The 18,182-nt window shown below is 36.7% G+C and overlaps 1 protein-coding gene across 1 annotated transcript in view; it reads left to right on the top strand.

Moving 5' to 3' along the window:
* The first annotated feature begins 3,962 nt into the window (after positions 1-3,962).
* nav3 (neuron navigator 3) overlaps positions 3,963-18,182 on the top strand; it is a 424,757-nt gene continuing 410,537 nt past the window's right edge. Inside the window, exon 1 of the mRNA XM_088647283.1 lies at positions 3,963-4,132. The gene's annotated coding sequence lies outside the window, so the exon portion shown is untranslated. The remainder of the gene's footprint in view (positions 4,133-18,182) is intronic.

Below are 18,182 nucleotides of genomic sequence, written 5' to 3'. Positions count from 1 at the left end.
ATACTGGAGACATTCTCTTACCCTTTGTCTACAGTATGATTGTTTTGTTCCTTACAGATGTCTTAAGGATGTTACCTTGCATGTACAGTAATTGTAGTGTGAAAGAAAGTTGTTCTACGTTTTAGATCAATTCAAGGCACAGTATGTGTTCTTGTTGGGAGGGCCAACTCATTATGGCCTCTAATTACTGGAGCAGTCTTTTCTGATGTTATCATAGCTTATACATTTAACGAATTTGAGTTTTTTTAAAGGAGGTGGAGAAAATGTAAAATTCCAGTGAAGAAACAACTCCTCCCACTGTGTTTTTACAAATTTCTGGAGAATTTGTTCATAACAATGGGAATTTAAAGCATTAGGAACTCTTTATTTCAGAATCAATTTTAACTGGAAATGGAAAATAGAAATAGAATTACTGATAATATGTCTCTAGTAGGAAGGATAACTAATGGATAAGGAGACTATAATGAGCACTGAGAAAGGTCTGGTTTTTATGACTATTAAGGTAAAGAAAACATATCAAGCTTTCTTCATCTTGAAAAGATGAAAGTACATGAGGGCTGTCTTACTACTGTATGTCAAACTATATTCATTTGCCAAATTATAACACGCTAAAAGAGTATAGAGAATAGAGAAATAAAAAAACACAACGATTCCAACAAAAATGGTGAATTCATAACTTCAACTTTCCAAATTGAAATCCTGCTCTTTCTTAAGGAAGGGTCACATCTATTTCAAAATCATATCATGCAGATACAATTGAACAAAACTTTCTAACCTCGTATTACAAATGTTGGGGGCTAGAACTGAAGAAATGAAAATGACTTGCGGTTGATTCTAAATCTCAAGGCTAATTATTTTCAGGGACTCTGATGAATTTTTCCCACTTACTGATAGCATGGATAAACAAGAGATACACTAGGATCCCTTGATGCTTGTGGGGTCATACAAAAAAGTAAAACTGGAATAATTTGTTTTTTTTTTCCCCCTGATAATATGCAAGAGAAAGCATTCAATCAATTAAACACACAAATGAAGGCTTTCGAAATTCCCTCGGTCAGATACAAAGAATGTCAACATCCCAGGTCAAGTGTTGTATGAACAAAGCTAATTGGGTTCGCTTTCATCATGAAGTCCATTTTTGTGATACATTATAGCTTCAATTACCACATTATACAGCTAGTATGTCAAATTCATGACGACTGGGGTGCAAGGTGCAGGGTTATATTTGAAAAGATGAATCACTGAGAGGATGAATCTCTAATGATATCAGAGATTTTGCTTGAAAATGTATATGCAGTCATTTCCCTGTCATTGTCAGTAACACCATAACACAAGATTCACGGGCAAACCATAGTGGTCACCTTGCCAGGTCCTCACGTTGAGATGTCCATGATTGTGCTCAAGATGCCAATCATTTCACTCCGAAGAGGTATGAAGATTAGTTAAATAATCAATATGCTGTAAATTGCTGCCTAATTATAAAACATCCATAACAACTTATTCTTCTTCTTTTTCACAGCCTTAGTCCCAGACTGTCCTGGGGTCAGCTGCTTTAGTTCCTCTTCTCCACTTGTCTCTGTCAAGCACATCTTCCTCAATCACTTCACATACCTCCATATCTTTTCTCACACAATCTATCCATCTCTTTCTAGGCCTGCCTCTTCCCCTGTTACCTTCCACCTCAAATTCCATTACCCTCTTTGTTACTTCCTCAACGTCCCTCCTCATGATATGTCCATACCACCGTAACCTCGCCTCTCGCATCTTCTCAACTACATCCACCACCGTACATCGTCTACGGATTTCTTCATTTCTGATCCTATCCTTCATTGAAATCTGCAGAATCCATCTCAACATCCTCATTTCAGTTCTTCTCATCAAGTTTTCTTCCCTCTTTCCAACTGCCAAGTATTCATCTCCATATAGTAGTACAGGTCTAATCACAGTCCTGTACATTTTGCACTTTAACTTTCTAGGAATTTTCCTGTCACAGATTATTCCAGTTATTTCTCTCCACTTGTTCCATCCAGCTTTCACTCTTTGTTTTACTGCCTCCAGTGTTTCTCCTCCCTTTACCAGTTTTGATCCAAGGTATTTAAAGCCATCAACCTGTTTCAGTTTTCCTCCATTTGTCTCCTCAACATTGGTCATAGTATCTCCTCTTCTCTCCATTACCATTATTTCAGATTTTTCTGCATTCATTTTCAGTCCACCCTTTTCCAGACTCCTCTGCCATTTGAACACTTTCTCCTGTAGTTCTACTTCTGAATCTGCCATCAGTGCCACATCATCAGCAAAGATGAGTTCCCAAGGCACTTCTATTCTTACCTCCTCTGTCAGTGTGTCAATAATGTTTATAAAAAGGAAAGGACTTAGTGTTGATCCTTGGTGTACTCCAACTGTGATTTCAAACTCTTTTGTCTCTCCTCGTTGTGTGATCACCTTCATAGTTGCATCTCTATAGGTTGCTTGAACTAACTTCACCATGCTTTCTGGTATTCCTTTCTTTCTCAAGCTCCAATACACCACCTCTCTGGGCACACGGTCATATGCCTTCTCCAAGTCCAGAAAGTCCACATACAGCTTTTTCCCTTTCTCTAGTGTCTTATCCTGTAACTGTCTCATCACAAAAATGGCATCTGTTGTGCTTTTCCCTGCTGAGAATCCAAATTGTGAGTTGTGGATCCTGACTATCTTCCTGAGTCTCTTGTCCAGAATTGTTTCCAGGATTTTCAATCCATGTTCCAGAAGTTTTATTCCTCTATAGTTTTTACACTCCATTGGGTCTCCTTTCTCCTTGTAGATGGTAACCATACTGCTTTTTGTCCATTCTTCTGGAATTCTCTCTTCCTTTGCAATATTGTTTAGCAATCTCGTCAGCCACTGAATCGAGGTTCTTAAAGTGTTCTGCTGCTATTCCTGATGGTCCAATTGCTTTGCCCACTTTCATATCTTTGATAGCTTCTGTCACTTCCTTTACTGAAAACATCCATAACAACAACAACAGGCAATTTCACTGGACCTTAATTCTGAAGAAAGCTCTAGTATGCAGTACGAGCCTATTCCAGCATGAAAAGCTAACTGCTTCATTAGCAACCGCTTTGAAGTTTATCGTTTTACACTGTAAATGTATGAACGAGTGCTATAGAGTAAAGGACCTATTAGGAAATTTTGAATGAGTGCTTTATACTAACTAGGTTAAACTTTTTTTCTTTAGTGAAGTACTCTTTACAGTGGTCACCCTGGTGATGTCTTTGGAAGAAACTTGATTGCTTTTATTTTTCTAAACTATTTCAATACCATTCTTCGATACAAATAAAGGATCTAACAGAACCAGATAAGGATAGATAAGGACCACTGGAAGTTTCTATTAAATATAAACAGTTATATTTAAAAATCAGAGACAAGAAATATGCCAGAAATATAATCATACTGATGGTGCTTGAAAGATTTTAAATTCGCAGCCGGCTTTAAAACCAATTCAACTAGGCATTTTCTGAACTCTTATCCCTGTTTATCTTTTGATCGCACAACATTGACTTAATAGTCACCAATGAAATCCATCATAATTAGATACTTTTCGTAAATGCGCAGCTTTTCATGGCTAATTCCAAAATTTTCCATTTCACTACACAAGTCTCAAGTTTTTATTCTCTGTCCCCGAATTACGTTTAGTTTGAGAAAAAAAGGCTGCTCCTTTTGCGGGTTCCTTGCCTGAATCACGTTTAATTCAATTACAGACAGCTGAAGATGGAGATAACAGCTGAAATGACTGACATATTTTTAAATAAATAGGTTACAAAAACAATAATAACAAAAACCGTTCATAAATCATCATTAAAAAAAAATACAGACATGAATTTGGGTAACAGCGCCACTTGCTGCAGAAGCCGACAGCTGCATGCTGGCAGTTGGTTTCTGTAGACCAGGGTTTGGCACTTGAAGCTACGCGGTTTACACAGTCCTGGGAGAGAGGAGCGCTGTGTACGGGCTGTGTGGAATGACAGCCGCTTCTCGGTTCTGCTCCTGCTGGAGGGGATGATAATTTCCCTTACACCAGTTCCCCTTGTAATCTCTTTATCTGGTACATTTAACTACCGAAGAGGAAAACGCTGCTGAAGATTGCTAGCAGGTAGGTGTCTAAATCTGACTTTTAATTCCACCCCTTATTGTTCCTTTTTCTGCCTTTTTATTTTTTTTTATCACTGCAAAACTGGTTGATTGTAGTGTCTTCGATTTCATTGCATTGAAATGCTGAGACCTGGAAAGTGCGAACACCTGTGTAACTGCGCAAGCTATGCAAAAAACGGCAAATAATAATAACAAAAAACAAACTGGGCAGGCTTTACTTTAGAAACGATTATTATACTAACTAAAATGATATCGAGAAAAATTCTGGGAAGAAACCAAATGCAATTTTCAGCACATGGGTTCATGTGGTGGCGTTGTATACTGTTGCACTGAAAGAGTCAAAACCTGCATCATTTAACTGCTTTATTGTGATTTTGTGACACCTGAAAATATTTATGTGGTCTGATGCAGTTACGATGTTATGAATATATGAAAAAAAAGTGCTTAGGTTAAATGCAGCCACATAAAAAGGTGTTGCAGTTTCCATTTTTGGTCTGGTGCCAGCGTTTCTCCCCAAAAATATTGATTATTCAATATCGGTTCTTTAAAGTCGAGACAAATGTTTAATATTTACACTTTGTTGTAGGATCGGCAAAGATGCCGTTAATTTTTAACAAAATTGTTACGGCATGATAAATGAACTATTGAAATAAGCTTCTTAAAAGTATAAGAGCAGCAATGCTAAATATCTTCGAACAGCTACCGAAGAAAATACTGGACGTCACAGAAGGGGAACGCTACCCACTTAGTCTTTTTTCATTACGGAGGAAGAAATAAATATCAAACACTTGAATATTGGATGTCTTTATTACAAATGTAATCTAAATATCAATGTATTAACTCACATGTAATCTAATTTTAACGCGAGTAATTCATCTATGCTTTGTTACTTAACTAAAAAAATGACAGATTTATCGTCTTGGCATACTATCAGTTTATGATGAAAACTCAGTCAGGAATATGTGCAGATCACTTTGGGGGAAAAAACGCGTAAAATACATTAAATTATACATTAATCAATTTTGTTCACTCCGGTGTTCTTAAGATTCTCCACAGGGGGTAGCTTGTCAATAGGAGAGGGTCTCAGTTTAGATGAATAAAAAATAATGCAATGAAGCTGCAAATTACACACTCTTTATCTTAATTGCTTACATGCAGCTCTTAATAACTAAATATTTTGAGGTCTTCAAAGAAAACTTGTCATACTACTTCTTAGATTAAAACAATTAAATATCATCTATTGTATTCCAATTTCAATTCACATATGCAGTTTTGAGAATCTTGCGCTGAAATGGCAAAAAGCAATTAATGTTAGTTTCCTTATTAACACCTGTTCATAAAACATCTTCTACCTGTTAACTCAACAGGGAATCATGGAGACTTCATTATTTAGTTCCTGGGCTGAAAAAAGTGTTTCAGTATAATTGTACTAAAGGATAACGTTTATGAAATATGCATAAATATAAATAGAGTTTACTCGAGCTCTGAAATACTCAAGAATGAAAATACACTTGTTGATTCTGGAAACATTAATGCAATACAGTACTGTGGTTAGTACTTTGAGGTGTAGCCACCTGTCTTCTTCAGGACAACATTGTGTATTATACATATTGTGTGAACAAGAAGCTCTGGTCTATGCAACTGTAATTCATTTGTACTGTATAATTTGATAGTCCTGTGAAATGGGACTCACTAGGGTCCTATCTTTTGAATCGCCGGACCTGGGCAGAATTCTAATTCCAGAACTCTTTCCAGTGTCTGTGTAGCTGACGTGATGTGAGCCTGGAAAACATATTGTTTAAAAATCCGGCCTTGCTTGGACAAATGACCATTGACATTATTAGTCAGAGGTTTTAGAGAACGTTGATGTATTGAGCTGAAGTTGCAGTTCCTTTGCTACCGTCTAGTGGCTGACATCATGACTGACATATTTCTTCATGCCTGGAAGATGGTGAGATGAAATTTTTTTTGTCGTACAGTGTCACATCTATGCACAATCACAGCACTGTCTGAGAGCTGCCTGAAAATCTGGAGTCATGGGAACATTTGCAGTATTCCAAAAGACTGTGCGTGCATGTGGGTTGCAGTTGATGACAGACGGTGTGGATTTAGGGGTGGCTTGCTGTGTTTTTATGCTGGCTTTTGTAATGCCCAAAGGCATCTTTTGTGCTTTTTCGAACTAAAGTGTCATCTTGTTAACTGTCAGTTATACAGTTTACAGTAATACAGTCCGTTGATTTGGATATTTTCTTGTGTGCCCTTTCCTAGTTCTGATGATCCTCCTGTTTTTTTCTGTAGACTCAGGCTTCCTCTGGCCTATATCTGTTCTTACAGCTAGCAATCATGTGTTTCTTATTTGAATAGAATGGCCTGCCTGTACATCAAGGACACTCAAGACAGATGAAGTTCTTCTGATATCATCTGCCAGCCAGGCTGTGATTTTGTCTAGTACACCTGATCACCAGATTTCTTTGAATTATTGAGCACTGAAGGACTCAAACAATTCACATGCTATGTAACAGAATGCCTTTATATCCCCAGATGCCAATGAATATGTCTTTTACAGGTTATAGTGCAAAATATGCTTCCTATTACTTGAAATCAAAAGGATGAGTTTCAAAACGTTGAGCTTCAGGGCACGGTTCTAATTTTTGGGAGATTATTGTGAAACTTTAAAACATGCAACTACAACATATGTGTAAAAGAGTATTTTTTCTGAAACATTTTCTGAGAAATGTCTGAAATTTACTTGAAGTCAAAAGAAGTGGAGTCATTTTTGTGTGGTAACTGTAAAGCTTTTGAAGATCTCCTGTTAATATACTTAGGTACTTTTGTGGTACATTTTATAGTGCAACAGTGTGGGCTGGGTCTGAAAGACTGGATTAAATCTGGGATTGCACAGAAAAGGTTAGGTTGGTGCCATGTCTTGGGGTAATGAAACTGATATCTTGTGGTTGTCGAGATTGCTGTGCATAGCAGGGAGTTTAGGAGGGGAGTGTAAAGTAGTTAAACTCTTAGGTCAGACAAAATTAAAAGTGGTTTACCTTAGCAAATCATACTTTCACTAAGGTAACAGTTATGATCACAAAATACAAGTAAACAATGAAATAGTGTGTTTCTTCAGCCTTAGGTTCTAGCAATGGATGTATGTTGGATAACATTGAGAGGACATGGAAAGATCTCTAAATTCCTTCTGTAATTGTAGATTAGATGTTGCCACTAATCTACTGATAGGTACTGAGACCTAAACAACGTTCACATTATTATGCTGCATTGGAGATATTTCTAAAATCAATAAAATGAAAACAACAAGCATCTCAACAGCAAAACAAAAAACAATTATCCAAACCTTCCATTCAGCTAGCTGAAAAAAGTGGATGAGAGTCAAAGCCAGGTCGTGTTTGATACCTGACTTGTCTCTTGCTGGAGTTAAGTAAATAACCCGACACTGAAGGTTTGTGAAAGTACTTTGAGATGTCTATGAATGAGATCATCAAGACACGGCCTGGCTTCAATTCACTACCTGGGGTGCTGTCTGTGTGGAGTTTATATGTTTTCCCTGTGTTCATGTGGGTTTCCTCTCGATGCTCCATTTTCCTGCCACAGTCCAAAACCAAAAGTGATAATTGGCTTCTGGAAAAATTGGCCAAGGTGTGTGTGTGACTGCGTCTGTGTGTGTCCAGCAATGGACTGGATATGATGCCAGTCTCCTCTGCAACCCTGAATTGGATAGTTTGGCTGGTTTTCATTTTCTAAAGTTTTCAGTAAAAAAAAATTATAGCAACTTCAAAGTTGCCAGGAGCTAGTATATTACATAGTTTATTTTTTGCAGAATTACAGGTGGTGGTCATTAAGATGAAAACGCTAATATAAAGTCAATTACTAGAGGTTTGGCCATCACATGCAGCCTGTATGGTGTGTCTGTGCTGTGGCGCAGAGTCTACCAGCATCTGGAATTCTGCAGCAGGGATGTGGCACCTTGCTTTCACAAAAAAGGTAATTAGCATACACATGGTTGATTGAGGTAGAAAATGCTGTTTCAGGTGGTGTTCCAAAGATAAGGGGATGTGAGTTGTCTCAGTTACAGACTGCATGTTGGAGGTCTTGTGGAGAAAAGACGGTTCTGGCTGATATGTCATGGCCTTATAAAGCTTTTATGGAATATGGATAACATCAGTGTCATGCTCATAAACCACTAGGTGACCACACATGGTTAATGGTGACCCAAGCCATGCCAGGAAAATGTGCCCCACACCATTACAGAGTCACATCAGAACCCTTTGCTTGGAACCAGACAGTCAGAGCAATGAAACTCATGTTGGCGCAACACATGCACTCGTTCGTTTGTCAAGAACATGGTCAAGGGTGATTTGTCAGACCATACCGCATTTCTCCAGTGTTCGTTAGTCAATTTAGATGTGCTGTTTGTACCACCGGACACTGGATTATGCTCATACGCCAGGCTAAAATTTGCAGTTAGTTGATCCGCGGTTGCTCACCTGTTTTGCCTTGCACTTTGAATCAAAGTGTCCCTATCATGATTCAAGAGTATGTCCTTCTTCCCCTGTTGTTTCTTGCCGATGATGTTTTATATCAGATTTCCTTGCTGACATCACTTTAGGCACTTTTGCTTGTGGAACATCAAGCTGAGTTGTCTCCAATCAAACAATAATCATCCTTCTTTTGAAGTCTGGTTTTGAGGTGTGCTGGGTATAATTACAGGCAACCAGGTCTGTGCAGCAGTTTCAGTGTTTCTATTTTTTGTCCCCTAGATGCATACTATACTATATGTACTATACATGGAGATAGCCTTATATCAGGTTGCACTGGACTATTTTAAATGGCATTCTATCATTTAGACCTCTACAGTTGATGGATTTATGCTTTTTAATTGAACATAGAAAATGTCCCTCCTGGAGATTTTACATATAGAACTGTTGGGGATGTGTGACCTTGGCTAAGGCATAATGTTATTGAATAACAGGCACATGAATGAGGGAATTGCCGAGGTACCTGAAGATTACAGTTGTATTTTGGGCTATGCAGAGTGATTAATTGATGAGGTTTCTAAATGGACCTTTGTGGGAGAAATAAAGTCTGTGGATACTTATTCAAAATCTCTGAATGCATAAAAGGCACATAAAATGTAGTTTGATATTCATGAAGAAAGCATTTTTAATGTTATAATGTGAAAGATTGATAACCAGTGGAACGGTGGAGTGTATGGCAGTGTTGATGATTATATTCCACTGTTCAGTAGGGGAGTATCCTGTTATAGATTATAATTTATTTTCCAACTAATGTGCTCTTTAAAAAAAGGCTTTTCAGAAGTAAAAAGACGATTATAGACTGCCTTTAACTGAAAAATTGTAGTATTATATGTCTCCTCTGTTTTTTTGTGTGGCTAGATTAGGACAATTAAATAATTTACCTTAGGATAAGCAAAACTCTTTTCCAGATAAACATACTGTATCTAGACAACAATGTATTTAAAATCATAACAATGACTAATCGATTTAAAAAAGAGACTTTGCACAGAACTGCACTGCAATCTCAGAGATATCACTATAACTGTTGTTGATGTCTGTTATAATGTTTTGAAGTCCATTAGAAATGTATTATTTGGTCAAAGACAATAGAAATAAGAGGATAGAACAGTTTTGTTTTTTGGCTCATTTGTTGTGTACAAGAATATGTAAACTTAATGAAATGTTTTGAAACAGTAGATACTTATAGTACTGTTACATGTAGAATATGTTATTTTTTTTCTCTTGATATTTTATAATATTCATTATATTTATTTTAAAAATGTAGCCACTAGTAATTTAACAGAAAAGTTTGCAATAGCTGAACCGTACCTTAGTGGCTTAATAATGCATTTACAATGTTCAGTATGTGACAGAATAGACAATATTTTTTTTATTTTTGTTTACCTAAGTTAAGGGACATTTCAGGCAACAACTGATTTCCGGCATTATTGTGTTTTATTGTTCTTTTTGTTTGTATCCTTTGTCTCATGGTTATGGTTCATAACTGTAATGGGAACTGATACACCAAACTCTTTAGAGGCTCATGAACAGACACAGAACATTCAGATGAATAGGACTGTTTTTGTAAATAAGCATTTTTATAGCTCAAAACAAATAAATAAACATTTATGTTAACAGTGCAGTGTTGATTGGTGTCATTGTTTGTGCTACAGAAAGTTTGATAAAAAACAGAAAGGAACAGTGTTTCACCAATACATTTCCTGTAGACATATTTGGGCTAATTTGTTTTCTGTTTGTTTAGTGTTCTGGAGCTCCTAGTTTTAGATTCATAAATGAGTTAGCTGGAATATAGGTCAAGTTGTATCAAACCTGTACAGGATTATAACTTTTTTACTATCTTTACTCTTTTTAAGCGATATCACATCTCCTATTGGCAGACTCTTTATTTTTCTTTCCAACTTGGCTGTTTTGGAACATTGGGCATGTTTTAGACATATTACCTGTACAAATACAGCCTCCATCTTTTTCACATTTTAGCCATATAACAAGATTTTCATCCGGAAAACACTAACCAAGTACTAAGGTATCAGTACCGTACCTTTTATGTTAAACCTCTAGTTAACCATCCATCCATTTTCTAACCACTACTTCCAGTTTGGGGGTTGTGGGAGAGCTGGAGGCAGCCCATCACAGGGCAGACACTGACACACAAACATTCAAACCTAGGGCCATTGTTCCCAGGAGCCAATTAAACTACCAGAATGTTTTTTGGACTGTGAATGGAAACTGGAGCAACTGGAAAAAAACCCATACAAACCCAGGTAGAACACACAAAGTCCAAGGAGACAGCCTCCCAGGTCCAGAATTGAACCTGAATTGAGGCAGCAAAGCTAAGGACTCTGCCACTGTGCCACACTCCTCTAGTTTACTTAAGATGTCATTACTGACTATAGTGCCAGGTAGAGGACTTCTTAATTTGATCTGTCATTTTAAATCTCACACCTGAAGAAGGTTCTTTCTTCTCTTTTCAGCACGGAATAAACTTATTACTTGTTCCTTTGCAGCCTACGCATGCTGACGCAGCTACCCACCTGAGCTATTTGAAATCTTCTTTGACCATCTTAATAATGGGGAGTTGGCTTTGTCTTTTTGGCTCATGTCCTCTGGAAGGCAAGACAACCAATGCAGTTTCACTATGAAATGGTATTTGATTTGAATAGTGAACTCAGGTAACCTCTGGAGAAATGCTTAAAAGGCAATGAATTTAGCATCTCCTTGCCGTGTCAGATTTTTGAAGTGTTGCCAGACCCTAATCACATCGCATCAGTCCATATTGTGGTTTTTGGTAAAGTGTGCAATGAAACATGCCATTAGGAATCAAGAGTCTGTTATTACTCTCCCCCCCCCACCTCCCCAGTTGCAGCATAGAGTTGTTTTAAAAGCGTTTGGTTTTGTGTGGATTTCAGTTGTGGAAGTGATGGTATGTATATCTGAAAATGTTCCGGTTTTGGGGAATGCTCTTACGCTCAAAAATCCATTTGTTCTTCACGAAAAGAAAAGAATAAGGTGATAATAGCGCATGAAGAAAGGCATGACAACGTAAATTTCATGAAAGACTCCCTGCTTGTAAATCAATCACTTTATGTGAAAAGGGTGCAATGCTGATCCAAAAAGCTAAAGAAATGTCTTCAAAAAATATCTGAGTGTTCTACTGCAGTTCTGTCTGAAATGAAGGGGCAGTATGAGGTGCGGTAACAGGAACCGATAGCCAAAAACTGACAGACTGAAAAATACTTTAATTCTAAGGGTTTATAACATGATTACACAAGGCATATGAAACTGAATTTTCAGATTCAGAATATCTGAATGTTTAAGTTTAAATAAATGAGAAAAAATGTCAAATGCAACATATACTGTACAGCACAATGCTTTTGTTATTTCCATAAAAAAGGTAGCTTTTGTTTTGCTTGAAGTCTATTGCATTCTTAACAAAGTATGTCATTTTAGGAAATGGGGAGCTCTATGTGCCTTAGTAATGAAAGCATAATGCAGAGAGCCATTCTTTTATATAATGTGGAAACTGGGAATGTAACAATGTGCAGCAAATAAAAGAAAATACAAAACCTTAGTCCAATAAATAGAAAAATGACAGATAAAATGACAGGGCAAAAGCTCTTGCTTTGATAAAAGCAGTTGAAACAGTGTTGCCCTCAGCCTGTAATGAAATATAGACCATTGCCCATGAGACTGAAATGTGGGAAGAATGTCCCTATTTTTAGTTCTGATTCTTGAACATAGCTTAGTCCCAATTGAACAACTTCCCGGATTTCATTTCTAAATTCATTATAAAATTTGACTTAACTGTGAAGTTTTGTTTTCTGCTGCTCAGGATAGAATGAAATCATGGCATTTTGGTGTGACATTGTACAAATGAGTTTTAATGTTAATAATGAACTTCCTACACATAAATATATAATAAAAATTTAAAAATATAAACTTAAGCAATAAGAAAGAGCACCATATTACATAGTTTAAACTATAAATAAAAATAAATGTTTTAGTAAATAAAAAAAAAAATTTTGCTAAATATTTTGAGTGCAATTTAAATGACCTTGCTAAAACAAATCTTCTTGTGAATATTTTCTTGGTATTGCTTTTGTTTCTGTTGGCTCCAGAGACACAATAACTTCCCAGTCATTAACAGACAACGTACTATATACGATTCCTTTCATTTAGGTTTGCTTTCTCAATTATTATTCAAGACAAAGCCTAATTGGTTAACATTTCAAGTGTAATTCTAAGCATAGTGCTTCATTTTGGTCCTAATTAAATTACTAGAATACTGGATTGGAACAACACTGGAGAGGAGGGTGGAGATGCTAGTAGCCAACAACAGAGAGGAGGCAAAGAGCGAAGTAGGACACCTCAGGCAGCAGCTCCAGATGCCTGTAGAGGAAGACTCAAAGCCATGGACTAACACAAGCCAACATTCAGACAATTCATAACAATATGGGCACATTTTCTAAGCCTCTAATGTTATGGTGATCATTAGACGGTAACACTGGTATGGTTTCAGTGGACTATGGAGATAAAAGATTTGCTTTATTTTAATTTTTCTCTATGACAGCTTTTTAGCCAGGGTGTCCCTAAGGTTCCAGTTCAGTGTTACTTCTAATATTCTACTGCTGAGTCACAAGTACAACATGCTAATAAGGAAATGCTTTCTTTCATAACTTATCATGTGTGGCTGTGACTTCATTCCCTGCGGTGCAGATCTGAGACAGCCGTTTGAGAAATTCTTGGGACTGAATATTAGACTTTACCCGCAGGGGTAGGGAATATAGCATTTAATGAACTGTAGAAGCTGTTTCGAAAGTTTCGATCTCTGTAGTTTAGGACAAAAAATAAAATCTGAAGGTCAAGCATTGATAGGAGAAGGATATAATAAGACTGCTGTAATTTTTAGTTAAACCTACTTTTTTTACCTTAAATGCAATTTATTTTTAAAGTGAGGCATTCCTTGCAGAATACATGTGAGGAAAATGCAGCTCAAGACTCAAGACTTTGACTAGGAAATTGTAAATGAAGTGCCCATCTATTAAAAGCATGGCAAAACTGAATATACCGTAATTATAGACCATTAGTAATTATAGACTGTTTTTAAGTTTTACATCTATTGTATATAAGGTTATGGAAAACATAATTAGAACAAAAATACAGGATCATCTCTATGATAATAAGATTCTGTAGGATAGTCAACATGAATTTAGAAAAGGCAGGTCTTCCTTGTGTTATTCTTTAAACAAGCAACAAAAGTAATGGGTACACAGAGATGACAATATGGTATACTTGGAGTTTTAGAAGGCTTTTGATAAACTTCCTAAAAAAAGATTCACTCTCAAATTGCACGCAATAGATCTTCAAGGTTGTACTTGGTATTGAATTGAAAATTGGTTAATGACAAGAAAACAGTACAGTAAAGAGTACAGTATAAATAGGGAGTGGTTTCTCAAACTAAAATGACATAATTAGTGGAGTACCACTGGAATCTCTATTAATATTACAGTTCTTTTTATCTTATACCAATGATCTAGATTCTGGTATTGCTAGTAGATTAGTATAGTTGCAGGTGATATCAAAATAAGAGAATCGGAAAACATTGTAAATGCTGCAAAGGACATTCAAGAAGATTAAGACAGTTGTTTAGAACTTCCCGGCAAAAAATAATATTTCATTCAGTTTATAAGGTACAAGGGGCAAAATATTTTTTAACATTTCTTAAATTAATATTTCATGAATTACGGATAGGACATCCTTTTGATCCTTATATAAATAGTATCTTTATGTAAATTATACTGTAGCAATGAATTTTTATGAACACATCATATTTATTCCCTTTTATGTAGTGGAGGCTGTGGTGGAAGTCATATCAGGGCACATGCTGTATTGTCTGTATTGCGCAATGTCCCAAAAGACAGAAAAGTCTTATCTTGTTCTCTTGTGTATTTTTTCTAGCAGCTATAGATATGATATTTGTCATTTGCGTGCTCTCCCTCTGGATTTAAAAATACAAAATTCATGTGGAGCTTCTTATTTATGCATGTTCTACAGCAGGCTTGATTATTCTTGGGAAAAGTAATTTTAGTGTAGGGGAAAATACCTAGGCTTGTCAATTGCTCTGTTGGTTCTTCAGCGTAAGCAAATGAGAAAAGGGAGAATACTTATGACTAAGTATATGAATCTGTACTTGATATCGGATCTGGAAAGTGCTTTGAAAGGGGTTTTTATTAGCTGCGATCCTCATGATAAACACAAAGCTTTGCAAGAATACAGTAGGTGGCCTTGCATTAGTGCTAGAAGATGTGTGATCCACACTGAATGTCCCATATTGAGAACAGGTTATTCTTCACGTGGGAGAGGTGTATATTTATAACAAGAGGTAATCATTTATAACAGACTGATTGCATAACAATCAGACATAGGCCAAGTAAAAAGATGTGGTTTAAGTTTAGATTTACAGTAAAAACTCTCAGATTCAAGAGTTTCGTATTGTATATCTTCAGGGGCTAAAGAGGGCAAACACTATGTAGGTGTACAGGGAGTTATTAGTACACAGATGTAGTGAAGAGCCAAACCATTCATACCTTTAAAGGTTAGCAGCAGTATTTTGACTCTTATTGTGAAATCCATAGGGAGAGAATGCAAGGAAGCTATAACACATTATACATGCTTATGGGGTTTAGTTTTGGAATCGAAGCAACCATGTTAGGGGAAAGGGGGGCTAATTAAGTTCTGAAGAGTAGAAGAAACACCTGATCATACTGTCACAGCTTTTGCACTCGCCAAAAATAATCTGAGCATACTTTCTTCCATAAGAACAATTTCTGTAAATGAATGCAGCCGACATCTTATAGTGACTGTTGAAACCGTGTAGACCACCAAATGCTTTGGAGTGCTGTAAGGTTATAATAGAATACATTTGTTCAGGTGTTTTCATTGAGATGAAATGGTGATCAGGGAAATTAAGAAATGAACATGATAGAGTATAATATATTTTAGAATGGAAATTTTACCATGAGGTATAGCCTGTAAAGTCAAATAAGCTTTAATTTATTCAGGACCTTGAATGGTTATTATTACTAGTCTCCAGAAAATCTGTGGGGATCCTAATATCTAGCTAAGTAAATCTGTAGATTACTGAATAGGAAAATGAAATGGAGGAATGTTGTTGTAGTAGTGGGATTTAGAGGCCTACGGATTTATTATGACCAGTTTATTTATTATCAGGAAGATCTCCCAAAAAACAATTACGTTTAAAACGTGGGGAACTAAACTAAAAATATAATAATCAGGAGGAGTTCATCAGCAAAGTGTGCAATAGCCTGAACCCCTGTCTTATCCCAACGAGAGGGATGATTATATTTTGTCTGATTGCTTCTGCCAGCAATTCTAATGAAAGAACAAACAATAATAGTGATAATGGACAGCTTTTTGAGTACCTATTCCCAGCATAATCAGTATCACTGACCCATTCTGCACACAAATTCTGTGATTGCTCTGTTGTTTAGGATAGTGTTCATATTAATAAATGAGTGGAACAGCTCATAGGCAGTTCCATTTCAGGTGATTTAATGTCTTCTTTGCATCCAAAGAAAATAAAAAGGAATTCAAATATGAAGATATGAGATTTGTCAATCAGTAAACCCAATCCATCGAGCATTTTTTCTTTTAGTGGTACCATGCATTATAGAGCAATGGTATCCTGCTAGATTGATTAATCACAGGAAATTGTGGTATCTGTGTTTGTTAATGGGGGGTGGCGTCATTGCCTGTGAGTTATATTTCTCAGGTGCTTCTATTATAAGTATAGTTCTTAAAATTGGCCTAAATATTTAGCTTTAATTTAGCTCTGAGTGTGAAAGGATCCCAACTGAACTACCGTCTCACCATCTGAGCTTTCTGAAATTACCAATAATTTTCCATACTGTTTTTCACCAAATTGGTGGGAAATTTTGACACTAGTTACACAGACAGGATATTTAAAATAACTGGAAGCCATACATTATGTTTTAGATTGTACGAACCTGTCAATTAAGTTTTCCAGGGAGAAATTGTTAAAGCATGATTGGAAAACTAACCATAGAACTCATTAACTGATTTTTTTTTCCCTCTAGCCAGACCATCTAAAATATCACAAAAGTGTGTTTTGTTCTGTTACCTCAAGCTGGATGTCTGTTCTGTGGTCAGGTCCTTAAAAAGGGAAGACCGCTCCTGTTTTGAATCACCATGCAATGTTTAATTCTAGTGCTTCATAGACTTGTGGAAGCCATCCATCAATTGCCCCTGTTTCCATCTGGTTGGGAAAATGAGCCAAGCAATTTGTTCTCAAGTTTGTCTGCGGCCATATTTGCTCTGCCACAGTTTCCATGAGCAGCGGCTCATAGCCCATCTGCCACCTTTGTTTTTAACAAAGGCCAGAGGGCACCTCTCAGTGATGTCTTTTTTACAATCAGTTTCACACAGACTCTCCACAGTTGTACAACTTGCACACATAGGAGAGGAAGTCATGGTGAGACTACTATTGAAATAATTGATATTATTTCTATAGAGGGATGGTTATATACTGTACATGTACAACTATTGGATAGATATTAGAATCAGAAGCTGTATCAGTATCTGAGCCGCAGAGGATGAAGCAGACAATTACATGCTAAAAAGTAAAAAAAAAAATTGTGGAGTCAGATTCAGGTACAGTATTGTCACACGATGGCCTGAGGAAGGCCAAAGTAGGTGCTTTTTATAAAAGAAATGCTCTGCCACAAAGGACTCAGGTGAATTCAGTGCGGTTTACAGTGGTCCCCATTCCCGACACAAGAAAAACACCAAAAAGAAAAGTAAAATAAAAATAATCCTTCAAATAAAGACAAACCCTCCTACAATTACTCTTATTTTGGTCACAACTAACTGACTCACCAACTGACCCCCTAACAGGCTGAGGAGCTGGCTTATATAGTATGTAAGCCCCTCCCCCTTTGGAACAAACCATTTCTCCTTTACATAACCATAATTCACAAATTATGCATCCATAATACATCCATTTGATTTCCTACAAAAGAACATCATCAAAAATATCTTGACAACATTCAGTTTACATTTCCCTTTATCCTGGTTCAATAAACATCAACATAAACAATAACATTCCCCCCTCCCCCCTTCACATGCATGTGGTTTTAACCATCTCCATGAATACACCTTTTGGACTGGGGTTAGGTTTGGCCTTCTGAGGCCACCATAAACTGACCCATCCTGGAAGTCACGAACACCAAACTAACAGTGAGTATCATTCACTTCAACAGCGCTCTCCATTAATGCCACAATACTCACTCATACCCATATGAAAGTGTATGTCTTATGTGAGTGTATGTGAAATGAAGTAATAGCAGTTGTTAGCCAAACCCTGAGTGTGAACCCTTAGGAATTCATTTAGCACCAGAGTGTATGAATAGTGTATTTCCCGTGCTAGCCATACCTCGTGACAGGCTCCTCTGTCACAAGTATATA

This window comes from Lepisosteus platostomus, chromosome 9 (genome assembly GCF_059453375.1).
Source record: "Lepisosteus platostomus isolate fLepPlt1 chromosome 9, fLepPlt1.hap1, whole genome shotgun sequence".
Classification (NCBI taxonomy): Eukaryota; Metazoa; Chordata; class Actinopteri; order Semionotiformes; family Lepisosteidae; genus Lepisosteus; species Lepisosteus platostomus.
Note: the sequence above shows the minus strand (reverse complement) of the source record. Positions and strands in the feature narration are given on the sequence as shown.